Raw genomic sequence first — 17,705 nt, 5'->3', positions numbered from 1 at the left:
ATTGCCTCAAATATGCCAATGCCCGTATTTTGCCCTGGGTGTCTCTCTAAGACAACAGTTACCCTCAGTATGCCAGGGTCAGTGACAACATTTGCAGGCATCCCATCATATGCTCACTCACTCACTCACACTCATTGGAGAAGTGTGGCTTAATGGTTAGAGCGGCAGACCTTGATGCAGAGGTCTAGCCCGGGACCAGGGTTCAATTCCCCGCCTCGGCGGGTCTTGGGCTAAAAAATTCCACGGACCTGATAATTCTCGCCTCGGTGCCTATTCCAATCATGGAGTCCCACTCTGCAACTCTGGGCAATAGCTTGCTTAATCTCCACAACGGCCCCCACAACGCTAAGGATGCCTGGCCTCCACCTTGGGGGTGCCCAGGAGTGGACACCTCACAGGGAAAGCCAGGATGGGTTCCACAGCGGTATTCGTACAAGCGCCTTGAGACCCTTGCGGGTGAGTAGTGCGCTATACAAGTATCAATTTACATTTATATTCTCTAGTACTCACTCATTCACACTCATACTCTTTTAGACCACCCTACACTCCTGCTTATTCATGTCCACTCCCCCTCTTGCATTCACTCTTAATCTCTTCCACTCAGTCTCACTCACTCTCTGTCATGGAGTCACTGACTTTCACTCACACACACATACTTTCACATATAGACATACGCTCACATAAGCACGCTCTCTCTCACATAAGCACACTCTCACCCACAAGTTTGCACAGAATATACATTTAAAACCATGTTTGCTCACCAAACCTCCCACCGAAGGTCCCGTTCCAGGTAAGCGTGCTCCATTTTATTATTGCACTAATAGTGAATAATAAACTTTTATTAACTACTTGTGTAATGAAAAATGGGCAGAAAATAAGTCATGAGAAGCTGCCCCTGTGTTCTTGGCACTGATTTTGTCACCTTTGAGGCAGGGGTCATAAAGGCAGTGCCAGGGGTCACAAGGGGCAAGCCAGGGGTCTCAGCTGTGACCCGGATTTACACCAGAATGATGTCTAATACCCTACGAACCGGGAAGGGGACTATGTGCAGGGTTGCCTCGAGGCTTTATCCTTCGGCAGTCCTTTCTGTTTATCAAACAACGTTCAGGGTGCCAGTCAGTCAATCCACTTTATTTGATTAATTAAAATCATAAAAGTACCAAAAGCAAACAACAGACATAGACAATGTTACAAAACATTAAACATAATGTTTAAAATACATAGGGTTCTTTCATGCTTGAGTAGTACGATAAAAACAGAAACTTCCAGTCCCAGAATGCAAACTGCTATTTGATTACAAAAAAAAAAAACAGGACTAGCTCATAGTGCCACTTATAATGCAACAAGGGTCTCACTGGAAGCTTTGCGTGTGCATGTAAACATTCTTAAGTGTGCCAGGCACCCTTCTAGATATCTGATAAAAACATATAACACTGGACATGACGTGTATTTCACACTATTCTTAAAATTCATGTTTTGAACACATCAGCAGGCCTGAGAGCTGTATCATACAAGGATCCCAGCAATCTGGCCTTCATGACTAAAACCCTGTATTTCAATCATCATTTATTTTGTTTATTATTGTTCTTTGAAATACCTTGCACCAAGGAAAGTTGTTACAAAAGCACCTTCCTTGCCAGGTCAGTTAGATGAAAAATATAGGGGGATAATCTCAAGAACGTGTGGTAACTATCGCAAAAGTAGCTTAAGTCTATCATGGGGAAAAAACTCTGTGTTAACGTGGTATTCTCAACACGGCGACACCATGCGATAGTCCCATGATAATGCGTCAAATGAATGCGTTAAAATCAAAATCATGCCACAAAAATGCGAAATATGCGAAATAAAAAAGCAAATGCAGAGGACAACCAGAACCCCACAAGCCCCCCCACCCCGGAGGACCAGCCTGGGACCTCGGGGTCAGGGAAGGGCAAGGAGAAGAAGAAGAGGAAGACACAGTTCAGTCCGCAGGAAAACAGGATCCTGATAACGGAGGTGGTCGAACACCATCAACAACTGTTCATCTCCTCCACTGTGTCATTGGCAACAAAACATGGAATACGTCAGACCATCGTGGACAAGGTGAATGCAGTCGGAGTGCCGAAGAGGACAATGGAAGAGGACAAGAGGCGCTGGAAGGATGTGAAGCGCAAAACCAAGCTGAACCTCGTCAACAACTGGAAGGCAGCAATGCAGACCGGAGGTGGGAGTCCAGCACCACAGGAGGAGCTGGACGAGATGGAGGAAATGGTGTCCACAGTCATCAGTGGGGAGACGGTGGCAGGAGTTGGGGGACCGGACACTGCTCAACATGACCGGACACAACAGCACCAGGGTAATGACCAGGGACTGGAGGGACGGAGGGGATGGGTACAATGGCACACATGCACAATTAAGCAGCTGCAGACAAACCATGCCCCAGAGTCTTAACTCCCACCAAGAGCCCAAAGCACCCAAGTCTGCAACATCCCAGCACTGCATAAGCATAGAAGTTAAAGGCACATCGCATGAAAGGGATAAGGGGCATCAAAATCAGAGCTGCAGGGGTGACTCCCACAAAATGCAGCACACACACATAACATGCAGAGCACAGCAACACTGACAACAATGTGGTACAAACCGCAACATGTCCACAACAGAACAGAGGACACAACTGCTGCCCCTTGTGTCTAGAAACTGGCCAATCACATTTGGCATAGCAGGGAAATGTGATATGATGATGTACAAGTACAAACACACATCCGTGATGGTGTCGGAATGTAAACTGTCCCGCATCATATAGGCAGCTCCCCTAAACACTCACAATATACACTGTCATGCAGTCTGAATGTAAACATGTACAATGCGTCAACCCACATGTCAACACATTGTTAAACTGCATCTCCCCTTCACATTGCAGGGGGAAATCCAACACCTCCTGCAGAGCAGCCCGAACCTCTCTTCTCCGATGACAAAGAGGACCACCACACCTTCGACGCCCTCCAACAGGTCATGGAGAGCCTCCGCACCCCACCTCCAGGAGCAAGGCAGCCCAGCTGCTATGAGCAGAACCCACCCCACTGCACAGGACACAGAGCAGCCAGCACCCACCACCACGGCTGCCTCCCTGGACCCCCACGACGAACACATGGCCTTCCAACGCCATGTGTCGGGGTGCCAGGAGAAGCTGGCTGAACAGGTGCAGGTGGGGTTTGACCGCATGGCAGACAAGCAAGACGCCATACATGGGTGTCTAAGTCCCATCAAGGACCCCACAGTCCCTAACGGACACCCACAGTCCGCTCCATGCTCTCCAACAAACCATGGTTGACATCGCCAGAGTCCTGACTCTGAGACAAGAACGACTGTTCAGTCAGAGTGGCTCTAGCGAGCTCGCCCAGGAGTTGGGACTCATGCCGAGGCTCATTGAGAACATGAGCGGAAGCGGGCTTAAAGAGCGGCTGCCACGGCTGCACACCAGCGAGAGGTAGCTGGGTCCCTCAATGCCCTGAAGACCATCCTCATGGAATTGCTGCCACAAGGCCTGGCGCTGATGCATGCTGCTGCTACCACTCCATCCACATCTACACCCCCTGATGTGTCAGTGCCACACAGTGCGGCGGACATTCGACCTCTGGCCCCTGAGGTGTCACTGCCACACAGTGCGGCGGACATTCGGCCCCTGAGGTGTCATTGCCACACAGTGCGGCGGACATTCGACCTCCGGCCCCTGAGGTGTCAGTGCCATACAGTGCGGCGGACATTCGACCTCCCGTCTCTGAGGTGTCAGTGCCACACAGTGCGGCGGATATTCGACCTTCGGCCCCTGAGGTGTCTGTGGTAAATAAATAAATAATACCTCTATTTTTGACTGGATATAACAATAACAGATAGCTCAATAAATAAGAGTCAAGATTCGAGGTAGTAGGAGTTTGCAGGTTTAATACAGCATAAAGGACAGGAACAGGACAACCTGCACAGGAATAGGATGGCAGCTAGCTCGCTCTTAATAACAGTGCACAAGCATATATAGTTAAACAAAATACATGATGTTCAATACAATAGGCGTAACAGTGGGCAGGGCCTGTAGCAGTCGCGAAAGATAAGGCAGAAAGTAGGTGTAACAGGAGGCGTGAACAGGGCGTATACATAGACATGTGATGTAAACGTAACAGAATATGTCTTAAATGGGGCGGAAACATGGAGGGGGCTACCTAAGGAGCCGGGACCTCTAACCTAGTGGTGCGCGCAAACTGACAATGACGTGTTACTAGGGAGAAGCTGGGGTCTATGACTTCTGCGCTAGAAGGAGAGACTGAAGTCTGGAGAGTCAGAGCGACATGTACCTAAACACTATCTAGTATCTGATGTTTAGAGAACATGTTGATAGAATCCAAAAGTTATCAGGGTAAAGGCTAACAGACTCTAAGACTGGTGCATGCATTATTCTACATGTAGTGCGTGTTGAGGAATATTAAATGACCATTAATACAGTATTTCTCTTACATGGAGACGTAGAGGCTAGACCATGACGGAAACTATTGATGCGATTCAGTAGCTTAGGAATGCAGGGAAGGAGGGCTGGACAGATAACTAGAATCATAACATACTCTTGGCAGACTGGCAGGCAGAGCCAGGCCGAGCCGGGCACTGTGAGGCAGGAAGTAAGTGAAGGGTCAGGGATACAGGTGGGGGCTGTATCGCTCCTCGGAGAGGGTTCAGGAGACAGGAGCTGAATCTGAGTCCGGGCCCTTTTGAGGCCTAGAAACGGGGACTTTACAATGAAATAACGTGCACACTGAGAAACGTGGCAACGTAGCTTTACATAGGCTCAATACTCGTAGCTTTCACGAGAACTGGAACTGGCATACTAGAGATGGACACAACTGTAATTGCGTCTTTAATCGATGATGGGGAATACATATGCATATTAATCATGCACATACAACATAGGATGGGGGACACGTAGGGACACAGAACATGGCAAAATTTACTTTTCCACATTCCCTCCTTGTCACTACGTTTCCATCAGGAAACATCAATATTCATGATACCATCTATCATTTCATACAGTATCATTTGCTCGTCTCGAATTGTCTTGGAAAGGGATTTAGGACGGGACTTGGGACTAGGAATACAAGAGGTAGCACAAATGCCGCAAATCGCAGGGCCACATTGTATACAGAGGCAGCAACTGAATATGATCGCTACTGCAATACCTAGAAAGGACAATACTTTCCATCCCCAGGCAGAAATTATATTCCAAAACCAACCGGACCATGTCCAGGTGCCTGGATTCTGGTGTAACTGATGGGCAATTTTATGAAGTCTGGTTATAGCTGAATAAACAGACGGCGCGTTATTAGGAATGAAAATGCAGCAACTAGATCCGATGACTCTACATGCTCCTCCTCTATCGGCCAGTATGACGTCAAGAACGAGACGATTTTGGAGCACGACAAATCTCATAGCAGATTGCTCTTCCGTTAAGTTACCTAGAGCAGAGGCAGTCTCATTCACTACTGCTTCAAGGGTTCTGGTCAATCTACGTATTAACTTACTATTCTGGATAGGTCCTATAAAGAAGAAGAAACCTTTATTGAAGTCTGTATACTGTTCTAGAGCAGTTTCAGTTTGATCGACAATCGGGGACTCGATCTCCCTTCTATGTCTAAGGTGTACTAGATGTGTGTTTCTATGATAATCAGATGGGGCTAGGAAAACTGGTGGCAGTAGGAAGGCAATATAACAGGTTCCATCCCAATCGAGGGGCAGACGAACATATGCGGTCTGACCACAAACAAAATATGAATGACGTGAAGCTTTGAAAATAGATTTCCCACTGTCACTATACTCGACAATAGTAATACAATCACTATGTCCTACATGTACGGAACCATTATTTCTGACCCATAATTCGCCTTTGACTGGTAATACTGAAATAGCAGGTAAGTCTGGAGTAGGATCAGACTGAACATTCAGGACCATAAAATTCGAAGAATAATTACCCAAATTATAAACTTCGTTCTCTAGATCTAACCCTGTTCTGTGGGGAAGACCTTGCTTGTCTGGAAAACATGTACTGTTCAAAAAGGACATATCTGTTGTGGATGACGTTAACATGGACCAGGCTCCACATGACCCATTATGTGAAAACGGATAAGGAAACAGTGGCAGAACTCCCTTCGGTGTCTGGAAAGGGGGGAGTCGACCACACACCCAACAATTAGTGGCATTGCTGGTCTGGTGTGAATAATGTAACATACGGATAAAGGAATTGTTGCGCATAGCAAGACGATAGGACAGTTCGTGAGGAGGCAGATTACTAAACGTGTGCTCTACTGTAGCATTAGAAAACTTATTTACATGAGGAATTGGAAAACATAAATGAAATGCATAACTCGTGCAGGTAACCATCAAGCTGAAAAATAATATAAAACTTAGAAAAACGATACATCGGATTGAGTTTTGACTAACTCTCTCACTATGGGGGTCTATTTCATACATGTCAGATACCTGTCTAACCGTTTCACCCAGGGGGACTTAGACAATTAAACTGGCTGACTTATTTTACTAGACCGGAGCTTCTGTTTATACTCCTGTTGCGGAGTTTTCTCTAACAGGGGGGGATTTGAGGCAAAGTCAATTGCGGGACAGTCCTTGATAATAGGGCAATGTTTGAACTCAAAAGTGTCTGTAGAAATGTCATTGAGCTGTCCGTGAAATTTCTTAACATGCGACAGATGCACCCAGCCTTTCCTGCCTTCCAACTTCACGGCTGTGCGGGTGGTTAGAAGGACTAACTTCGGCTCCTTCCAGCGAGGCTCCAGCGGACTTGAACGCTCAAAATTTCGGATTAAGACCAGGGTGCCGGGAAGGATCTCGTGTGGCTTGACTTCAGTATTGTCGGGAAATGCAGCGGCAACCTGTGAACGACAAGAGTGTAGGGCAGACATCAAGGAAGCTAGGTAATCTGTCAGCATATTACTGGAAACATCTGTAATACTTCGGGGTCTGGGTGTACCCCACACGTTCGGGGGGCGGCCGAATACGACCTCATAAGGGGACAGGCCTGATCTGGAATGTGCGACCATGCGCATATAGAACAGGGCAACTGGCAGGGCAACTAACCAGTCTACACCTTTTTCTTGACAGACTTTGGCAATACGGATTTTCAAGGTTTGATTATGTCTCTCTACGAGACCGGCTGCTTCTGGATGGCGTACACAATGGAACTTCCACTGGTACCCTAACAAAAGGGAAACGTGCTTCATTAATTCAGATGAGAATGGCTGGCCGTTATCAGAATACACGACCCTAGGGAGTCCATAACGGGGGAAATATTCACGAACCAACTGCTTGGCAGTGGTCGCGGCTGTATAATCTGGGACTGGATATGCTTCTGTCCACCTGGACAAAGCGCATACAACTACAAGGACATACTTGAAACCTCGACATCGCTCCATCTGAATATAATCCATCTGGAGGACTTCAAAAGGGTGGTCAGGAGGCTGGAATCCACCTTGTTCCACCGGGACACTTTTACCTGGATTGAACTGGCAACATATCATACAGGTACGGACTTTCTGCTTGGCTGCAGCTCGTAAATGCTTGTTAAACCAAATGTTCTGGATACTGTCTAACATGGCTTTTTCTCCTAAGTGTGCTGGACTATGTGCGGTATTGATAATGACTTGAACCATTGAGTCGGGGAGAAACCATGTGGCTTTTCCCTTCGTCAACCATCCCTGATCTGTCTGGACCCCTCCTTGTTCGGACCATTTCTTGATTTCTTCAGGAGTAGCATGTAACTGGATGTCTATGACATCTTGAGTAGGGTCCTTAACTGTCATACAAGTAGTCTGTTCTAGAGTGGATGTCGGTGTCTTGTTAACTGGTATGTCTGGTGTCTGAGCTGTAAGCTTGGCTATTCGATCTGCTAGATCATTACCTTGGGAAATAATGTCAGTAACTTTCGTATGTGCTTTGCACTTCATGATAGCGATAGATGTTGGTAAATGTATTGCATCTAACAGAGCTTGAATAAGGAGACCATGCTGAATCTTGGTTCCATGAGAAGTCATGAAACCTCTCTCCTGCCAGAGCACTCCGAAGTCGTGTACAACTCCGAATGCGTAGCGTGAATCTGTGTAAATATTAACTTTCAGGTTCTTGGCGTGTATGCAGGCTTGAGTCAGAGCAACTAGCTCTGCTGCTTGAGCAGACAGGGTGTCAATACGGTGTGTTTCAATAACTTCAGTGTCAGTAGTCACTGCATACGCGGCTACTAGTTCTCCTGTACTCGTTCTCATACATGAACCATCCACATAAAGTGTCAGGTCGGGATCTGGTAATGGAATATCTGTCAGATCTTGTCTTGGCTTAGTCATAGTGTTAACAACTTCCACACAGTCATGTGTGGCAGGATTCGAAGTAACTGACGGTAACAGTGTAGCAGGATTTAGAACGTTGCAGCGTCTGATTTCTATGTGTGACTGGAACAGTGTCAGTTCATAACCTGTCAAACGTGCAATTGTCAAGTGCTGAGTCTGTGTTCGGTTTAAAAGAACTTCCACGGAGTGTGGAACTTGTACTGTCAAGGAGTGTCCTAATACTATGGAATCACTTTGTCTGATAGCTAGAGCTGTGGCTGCAACTGACTTGAGGCACGCAGGCAGCGCCTGGGCTACTGGATCTAATGTGCTCGAAAAATAAGCACAGGGCTTGTATTGTCCGGCTTGATCTTGTGTGAGAACAGATTTTGCTGTACCATCACGTTCTGTGACAAAAAGTGTAAAAGGCTTATTGTAGTTCGGTGTAGCTAGAACAGGTGCTTGGCATAAAGCTTTCTTCAACTCATTGAAACTAAGTGTATGTTCAGATGTCCAAGGGAGGACAGTCGATACGGCTGCCTCCTGTGTCGTTAACTGTATCAGTGGCTTAGCTAGAAATGCATACTGAGGAATCCATTGTCTGCAATAAGAAGTAAGGCCGATAAAAGCTCGTACCTCCTTCTGTGTCTTGGGCTGTGGAAGACTCGCTATTAACTGGATACGATCGGGTGTCAACTGCCTACCCCACTTGGACAGTAAGTGGCCTAAGTAGATCACTTGCTGGACACAGAATTGAAGTTTTGCAGGGGACACCTTGTGCCCCATCTCGGCCAGAAAATACAGGACTGTAAGTGATGCTCGCTCGCAAGCACGTTCAGAACGGGCTGTGATCAGTAGATCATCGACATACTGGAGCAGGGCAGTGTCAGCTAGCATGTGAATGTTGTCTAGTTGTCTCTTAAGTGCTTGACTGTAAATGCTAGGACTTTCTGTGAAACCTTGAGGAGCTCGTGTGAATTTATAGCTCCTTCCATTTAAACAAAAACCGAAAAGGTACTGGCTATCTGGATGAATGGGGACACTGAAAAATGCATTCTTGAGGTCGATTACTGTAAAAAATATTGCCTCAGAATCAATAGCTGTCAATAGGGATGAGATATCTGGGACTACTGGATACTGGGGAATAATACATTTATTGAGTTCTCGAAGATCAATCACTAATCGATATACTGGGGGTGCATTTGGATCAGTACGTTTCATGACTGGAATGATAGGAGAATTACATACATTGGAGTCAGTTTCTACAACTACTCCTTGAGCCATGAGCCTCAGGTGGCAATCTGTACTGTCTGATTCGTGGCAGGACTATACCTTGCTTGAGAGTCACACGATGAGGTGTGATTTGCATGAAACCAACATCAGTTGGACCTTGCGCCCATAGATGCTGCGGAACATTAGACAATCTCGGATCAAAATCTCGTAATACATAGTGACCCTTGAAGTCACGTAAAAACAAACGTATTCCCTCTGGGGAACAGCAAATAACTGCACCTAATTCTTTCAGTGTCTTAATACCCAACAAATTTTCTGGACATGACTTCGTAAGCAATAGATCAGTAGTTCGGGACAATGGACCTACTTCTAGAGTAACTGGCTTTGATATCTCGTTTACAATAGGCTTTCCTGAAAATCCAAGGGAAACATTTCTAGAGCCTGAGAGCGGAGCCCCTGGAACCTCGTCGTGACTTATAGTAGTCCTACTTGCCCCTGTATCAATCAGAAACTTTCTGTCTTTCCCTAATACTTGACTATGAACATAGGGACCTTCTTGATCTACAGGAATCTCGATGAGAGGCAAGCCTACCTCCCTCTCTAGGCTGTTTCATGAATACGCTTGATACTCTGGATACTCTGTCTGGGCATACTGGTACATCTGCTGTGTAACATGCTGTGTTGCAGCGATAGGCTGCGGTGCTGTAACTGTCTGTTGTGCATTCTGTGGCTGAGAAGTCTGTGAAACTTGTTCTTGTCTAGGCGGACGTGGTCTTTCTTTAGTTTTACCAGTGGCTATATTGTGTTTCAGAACTGCACACTCGTTTATAAAATGACCTGGCTGTTTACAATAATTGCATGTCCCTTTAACGGGAGCTGCAGGATGACTGGCTTGATTCGGACCCCTCTTCTGACTGTCTTGAGGAACAGATTGTGCAACTAGTACTTTCATTTTCGTGTCTTTCATACGTCTTCTCTCGTGTTCTTGCTCTTCTCTGATTCTATTCTGGTGATACTGGAGCATCTGTAACATCTGGGACGGAGTACTAGCTTGCCATGTACTTTCGACTTTCAAAACTCGATTCTTAACTTGTGGACTTGAATTCTCGACTAATTTAGTAACAAAAAGATGAGGGTATGACTCGCTACTCGTCTTCAAACCGCTGTTTATTATAAAACATTTCTCAAATCTAGAATAAAAATCACTAGTGTCTTCGTCTTGTTTCTGTTTACAGGCTGAGATTGCATCCCAGTCTTCCTTTTTAGTGGCTAATAATCTAGGCAAAACTTGTATTAACAGTTCAGGTAATTCTTTACATTTGTCTCCAAGACCGGTACCTGGTACTCGTATCTTATCTTCAGCTTCTAGAGCTGTCCAATCGATCTTTTTCTCTCCCACCTCCCAATCTTTTTCCTTGAGTTTTTCGTATACCCCTGCGGGCAACAGGACTTTTAGCATTTTAATAATATCTGGATACGTGTATTCTCCCATACGGAGCATGTCTTTTAATTCTCGGTGGAACCCTGCTGGATCTTTGTCGTGACAGGGAATTAATTTCTTCATCTCTAAGAGTTCCATCTTGGTAACTGGGGTGTAAACAAATACTCGTTGCATTTCACCATCTGGTGTCCTAACTGGATGTACTTCCCGTAACGGATGCTGTCTATCTATGTAAAACGGTTTACTTTCTGGAGGTGAGACATGAACAAAATGTGGGTTCAGAAACGTCCTATATTTGTGGCGCTGTTCTAGAATGACACTAATTAAATCGGTACCTAAACCTTTCCATCTATACTGGAGTAACTCGTTCAGGACATCATGTAACGGACCTGGATCAGAATGTTGACCCTCATACAATGTAATGAGGTGCTGGATCATATACATACCCACCAGTCGCTGCTCGGCTGGGGGCAGTTTCAGAAACATTTGTGCCACTATTTCGTCTGGAAAAGTGGTAGAATCAGTAATCCATCGGACTGCTGATCGGGCTAGTTCTTGTTCATGCATGGTACTTAACTCACTATAACCGATTCGTGATTTCAGAATTTGATCGGTAGCTTGAAATACTTGTTCTAGAGAACCTTGTTCCGGTGCTGGAAGATGAAAGACTTTCTTGTGTTCTAGGCGTAAATGTCGGTCTGGAAATCTAGATTTACCTACATACGCTATTCTGGCGGTATTCTCGTCCTCTACCTCTTCAGTAGAAGAGTCATTTTCTTTCTCGCTTCCTAGAGCTTCTTTGCGTTGTTCGTGTAACCTTATTATTTCTTTACGAATTTTCTTATACATACTCTCTATACTATTGAGGGTCTTGTGCTTACCCTCGGCTATATTATCACTCCACCTTGTCAGAACTTTCATTTCGGTCGGATCTTTAGTCGGGGAATCTTGTTCCCGTATTAAACAATTGATCAGAAACTTTAATAGCATAAACTGGATCTCGGATTTCCTGAGAGACATGACTTCAGCAATACTTTCTGGATCTTGTCCTGTACGAATGAAACGATACATTCTGTCTAGATCTTCTTTCATATTCGGTAGGGTGACCAAATACTCGGACACCTGTCTTATACGTACGGAATATAGAACCATACTATCCTCGCCTGGGACTGGATCATAACAGCATTCAGTAAGAACTCGTCTGATTTCTGCAATAGACTTGTATTTGGGCGTACGCTGTAACGCACGTTCATGTAACTCGACTGCTGCTAAACGTCTATTTGGCGGCGGGGTACCAGGGGGACCTCCTCCCGCGGCCCCTATACTGGAATCGTCGACTGATACTCTTCGTGCTGGCAGAGTGACTGATGTGGCGGGAATTTGTACTACGGGCTGGACCGGGGGTACCGTAACAGGTACTGCAACAGGTGCCCCGGTGACTGGAGGACCGTGAATTACATTATTTACAGGAGCTGGTGGAACAGGATTTGCATATTCTGGGACTGTGTCGTCCAAATAGGACGAGAGAAAAATATCAGCTGCGGTCGGTTTGTGACGTAGCTTGGTCGGAACTAAGGGTGGCGGAAAATTACTGGATGCCTCCGGGGTTGCTTTTGGCAAGCCCTCGGCAAGAAGAGGATACATACCCTTAACGAGGGCATTCCTCTGTCTGTCTGACTGTTCGGTTTTAACTCGTTCACCTATTTCAATTAATTCCCTTTCTTGGGCTCTTTCTAAGGATTCCCTACTTAATTCTGACTTTCTGATTTCTTTTTCGGTTCTTTTATGAGATTCTTTGCGCCATAACTCGATGGGATCTTTCTGTGACTGTCTGGCTTTCTTTTTCTATAATACTTCTTCTACTCGCATGATGCACTCGGCATCCCATGTACCCGATACGGGCCATCTGTACTTTTCTTCTAACTGTTTGGTGTACTCCACCCATAAATCTAGATATAATATGGCACTTATGCCATGCTTTTGATACATAAAATGACCTGGACTGTCCCTAGGCGGGACAGGAACTGCTTCTTCTAACAGACCTTTCCTAGTTTTTAACTGACGTAATTTGGAAAACAAAGGCATGACTGGGCTGGAGCCTAGACACAATACAATACACAATGAACACGATAATTACTGAAGATACACCACTTTCATACCACGACATTGAAATACATGAATGACATTTAAAATAACAGTTCTGACAAAATACTACCTGGAATACTGAAAACAGAATACAGAATTTCTCGAGAACAGAACGGACTAGAACAGAAACTAGATGCACTGCTAAAACAGTACGAAACTTACCGGTCTCATAAAGAGACACGTCAGGACCCGCATCCACCTAAGTGGACACTTCGTGTTGGATCTGTGTACCCCAAACCCACGGACCAGAGACAATGCAATTGACCCTGTCTAGATACTACCCCAGCAACGGTACTCACCGGGCAGCAAGAACGGAAGGCCTCGGACTGGACTGGACTGCTACGACGCCGGACGGACGAACTTCGGACTTCTGTTACGGGTGGGCCTCCGGATACCTCGGACCTTGGACTCTCGGCTTGGGCTCTGGTCGGGACTCGCCGCGTTCCTCCACCGCCTCGTCTGGATGCTGGACCGCAACCTCCGTCTCCTCCGTGGGCCTGAGGGATACTTGAAGCAGAAATATCTGCACGTGCACGGTATGGTTCCGTCACGGCTGCAGAGGATCAGGGGGCTTGCGTGGCTTCACCGGCGCGTGGGGAAAGGGCAAGTCCCTATTCGGGCGCCATTATGTGGTAAATAAATAAATAATACCTCTATTTTTGACTGGATATAACAATAACAGATAGCTCAATAAATAAGAGTCAAGATTCGAGGTAGTAGGAGTTTGCAGGTTTAATACAGCATAAAGGACAGGAACAGGACAACCTGCACAGGAATAGGATGGCAGCTAGCTCGCTCTTAATAACAGTGCACAAGCATATATAGTTAAACAAAATACATGATGTTCAATACAATAGGCGTAACAGTGGGCAGGGCCTGTAGCAGTCGCGAAAGATAAGGCAGAAAGTAGGTGTAACAGGAGGCGTGAACAGGGCGTATACATAGACATGTGATGTAAACGTAACAGAATATGTCTTAAATGGGGCGGAAACATGGAGGGGGCTACCTAAGGAGCCGGGACCTCTAACCTAGTGGTGCGCGCAAACTGACAATGACGTGTTACTAGGGAGAAGCTGGGGGCTATGACTTCTGCGCTAGAAGGAGAGACTGAAGTCTGGAGAGTCAGAGCGACATGTACCTAAACACTATCTAGTATCTGATGTTTAGAGAACATGTTGATAGAATCCAAAAGTTATCAGGGTAAAGGCTAACAGACTCTAAGACTGGTGCATGCATTATTCTACATGTAGTGCGTGTTGAGGAATATTAAATGACCATTAATACAGTATTTCTCTTACATGGAGACGTAGAGGCTAGACCATGACGGAAACTATTGATGCAATTCAGTAGCTTAGGAATGCAGGGAAGGAGGGCTGGACAGATAACTAGAATCATAACATACTCTTGGCAGACTGGCAGGCAGAGCCAGGCCGAGCCGGGCACTGTGAGGCAGGAAGTAAGTGAAGGGTCAGGGATACAGGTGGGGGCTGTATCGCTCCTCGGAGAGGGTTCAGGAGACAGGAGCTGAATCTGAGTCCGGGCCCTTTTGAGGCCTAGAAACGGGGACTTTACAATGAAATAACGTGCACACTGAGAAACGTGGCAACGTAGCTTTACATAGGCTCAATACTCGTAGCTTTCACGAGAACTGGAACTGGCATACTAGAGATGGACACAACTGTAATTGCGTCTTTAATCGATGATGGGGAATACATATGCATATTAATCATGCACATACAACATAGGATGGGGGACACGTAGGGACACAGAACATGGCAAAATTTACTTTTCCACATGTCACTGCCACACAGTGCTGGAGGTAGAACACCACCACCCATATGTGAGTCACATGAAACAGCAGAGGACGAAAATGCGCTTGCATCTGCCTCCATGGTCAGAAGGACGCAGTAGCATTCATCTCCGCCATATGGCCTGTTTCTGCTTGGTTCTGCCCTCGGCATCATCACCTTCCACTGTCCCACGATGCACTCTGCAACACTCACCTTGGACCTTGACGTGGACGGCCATATTCTGTTTGGTCACCAATGACACAGTTATCAGACTGCGGACTGGAATCCTCGTCTTCTGATGAACTTGTCATTCCCTAAAGGACTCTGGCTGGCCCTTCACAGGCCAACAATGCAAGGTGGGGTTTGCATGGCCCTGTACTGCTCCACCTGCAACACTCCATTGAAAGTGCATTAAACATTCAGTGTCACATCGATGTGTCATGTCTATGATCTTGCAAGTGTGGAGGTATGGATGCATATAGGGTCAATGATTCCCCCTTACGTCCACGTTGCTCATGTTGTCGGCCTTGGGTCACAGGGTGACACATTGCTGATTGTGTTCCGGGTGGCTCCAACACTAGAACAGAGACACTCGCATTAGTTACTTCCTTGTCATTGTTCGGACCCTTACACTGGACTGGCATACGCCAGGCCAGCCCACTCTGCTTACGCTTACAGGGGGGGACGATAACTATACATGTCCCAGTTCTTCCATGTAGGGATCTGCTGCTCACAGGTCTAGTTGTCAGCATGCCACAGGCACTCCCTCACGGCTGGTTTGCACCCACACCAACACCCATCCAGCACACGCGTTACAGGACATGTGACGCTGCCAATAAAAAGGGCCTTGCGCACGTGCTGGACGCCAGTTCCACTCTGTAACTGGGTGTCTCCATGTGGTTATCATTTATGCATGAGGGCCTAGGGCCCGGGCACAGCACATTGCCCACTGCCGGAGGTGACATGATGGCATCCGGACCACAATACTCAATCATAAAGGGTCCATTGCTTGCGGTGCACAGACTTGGTGGCACCGGCTACACTGCGGCAGTCACAGACACACCTCCAGGGGACGGTGTCTTTCGGTGCACTGAGGTAGGTGCACCTTAAGTGCTGAGCGGGTGTGCAGCCTGCGATGATGCGCCATCCAGGCGGTCCGGACTGGTAGCATTAGTGTGAGCCCTGCTGGACCGCAGTGTAGGCCTGAGCCAGCGGGCAGTGCGGGCCTACCGCCACGTGGCATCGCCTCGCGGTTCACAGAGTTAGTGGCAGCTCAAGAGCTGAGCCGTGTGCACTGATATGTTCTCTGTCATAGCGAAATCAGGAGCCAGAATCAAGTGTGTGACCTTGTGGGCCGTGGTGCGGGGCTGCATGATGTGGAGGGTGCCATGGTCGCGAGACCCGGGCTTGGAGCTCCCACCGGCACGTGGTGGGGCCTCTTGGAGACACACCGGTGGCTGAAGGTGAGCAGTGAGGCCTGGTTGCGCTGGGGCGGGCAATCTCCGCTGGGCGGCGGGAGGGGCTGGGGTGCCTCAGCCTGTGTGCGCAGGGGCGGGAAAGCGATGATGACGTGTGCTACTGTATGGACTCTGCCATTCATGTCTCTGCACACAACTATCGGCTGCTTGTCACAGCAGCAGTGAAGTGTGTCTCAGCAGAGTGTGCCACAAAAGAGGCGGGAAGCATTGTACTGTTCAGAAATCCCCAAACCACAGCTGTGCAGTTTATGACTGATGAGTCAGGCGCAAAACACATAAGGCAAGGTAGTGAAACAGTTAATAAAAGCTGTGCGACAAGTAAAGAGGGGAAAAGGCTGTGTATAGCAACCACAGCTGCTTTAATATTTTCAGAAAGTTGTAACCTTATACCCAACAGCCAATTGTATTCTGGGACTTGTAGTATATTGTAAACAGCTAGTCTGTGCTTCAAGCAGCACTCCACCTGACTACTATTTGAGTTCCTCTCTGAGAGTTTTCTGTTATTGCACCCAGGCATATCACAGAACAATGGATATGTGCCTAAAGCGAGCAAGACCTGTTGGCTTTGCCAATGTTTGTTAGCAGTATTAGATAAGTGAGTAACAGTAAGGGTACTCTTGAGGATAATTAGAATGTATAATATTTCAGTTCTGGAAAGAATAGACCCTGCATTAACTATAGTGAGGGGGAAGAATTAGTGTCCCCCTGAGGTGGGACTCAAACCTGGTCTCCCATTCGCGCCTCTAAACTCTGTGAAGCACTTACCCCCCCCCCACACCTTATTCAGAGAGCCTCCATTTTGCATTGTTCACACCTCATTGCTTTCTTCTTCTGCCCCCTCCTTTCTCTCTCTCCTTCTGCACATACTTCTTTGCATCTCATTCACGTCACCAACTCCTCCCCCACACACAGACACACAAGTCCACGGTCCTCAGGAAGACACACACACATGATACACACACACTACACACTCATTAAACTGTAAACACTGTGGGGCAGATTTACAAGCCCCTTGCGCCTCTTATACGCCGCCGTTGCATCACTTTTGTGACGCAGCGGTGGCGCAAAAGATGCACCATGGTGCGGGGTATTTACAACGTGACGCATCTCCCAGATGAGTCACGTTGTAAAGCCCTGCCCCAGAAGGAGGCGTTCCATCGCAATGGGGGGGCGTTCCGGCGCCTCCCAAAAGTGGCTGAGTGAAATCTACAGGATTTCACTCAGTCACTTTTAGGCCCATGCTGCGTCAACACCCTGCGCCTGCTTG

This window comes from Lissotriton helveticus, chromosome 10 (genome assembly GCF_964261635.1).
Source record: "Lissotriton helveticus chromosome 10, aLisHel1.1, whole genome shotgun sequence".
Lineage (NCBI taxonomy): Eukaryota > Metazoa > Chordata > Amphibia > Caudata > Salamandridae > Lissotriton > Lissotriton helveticus.
This window is presented reverse-complemented; position numbering follows the sequence as displayed.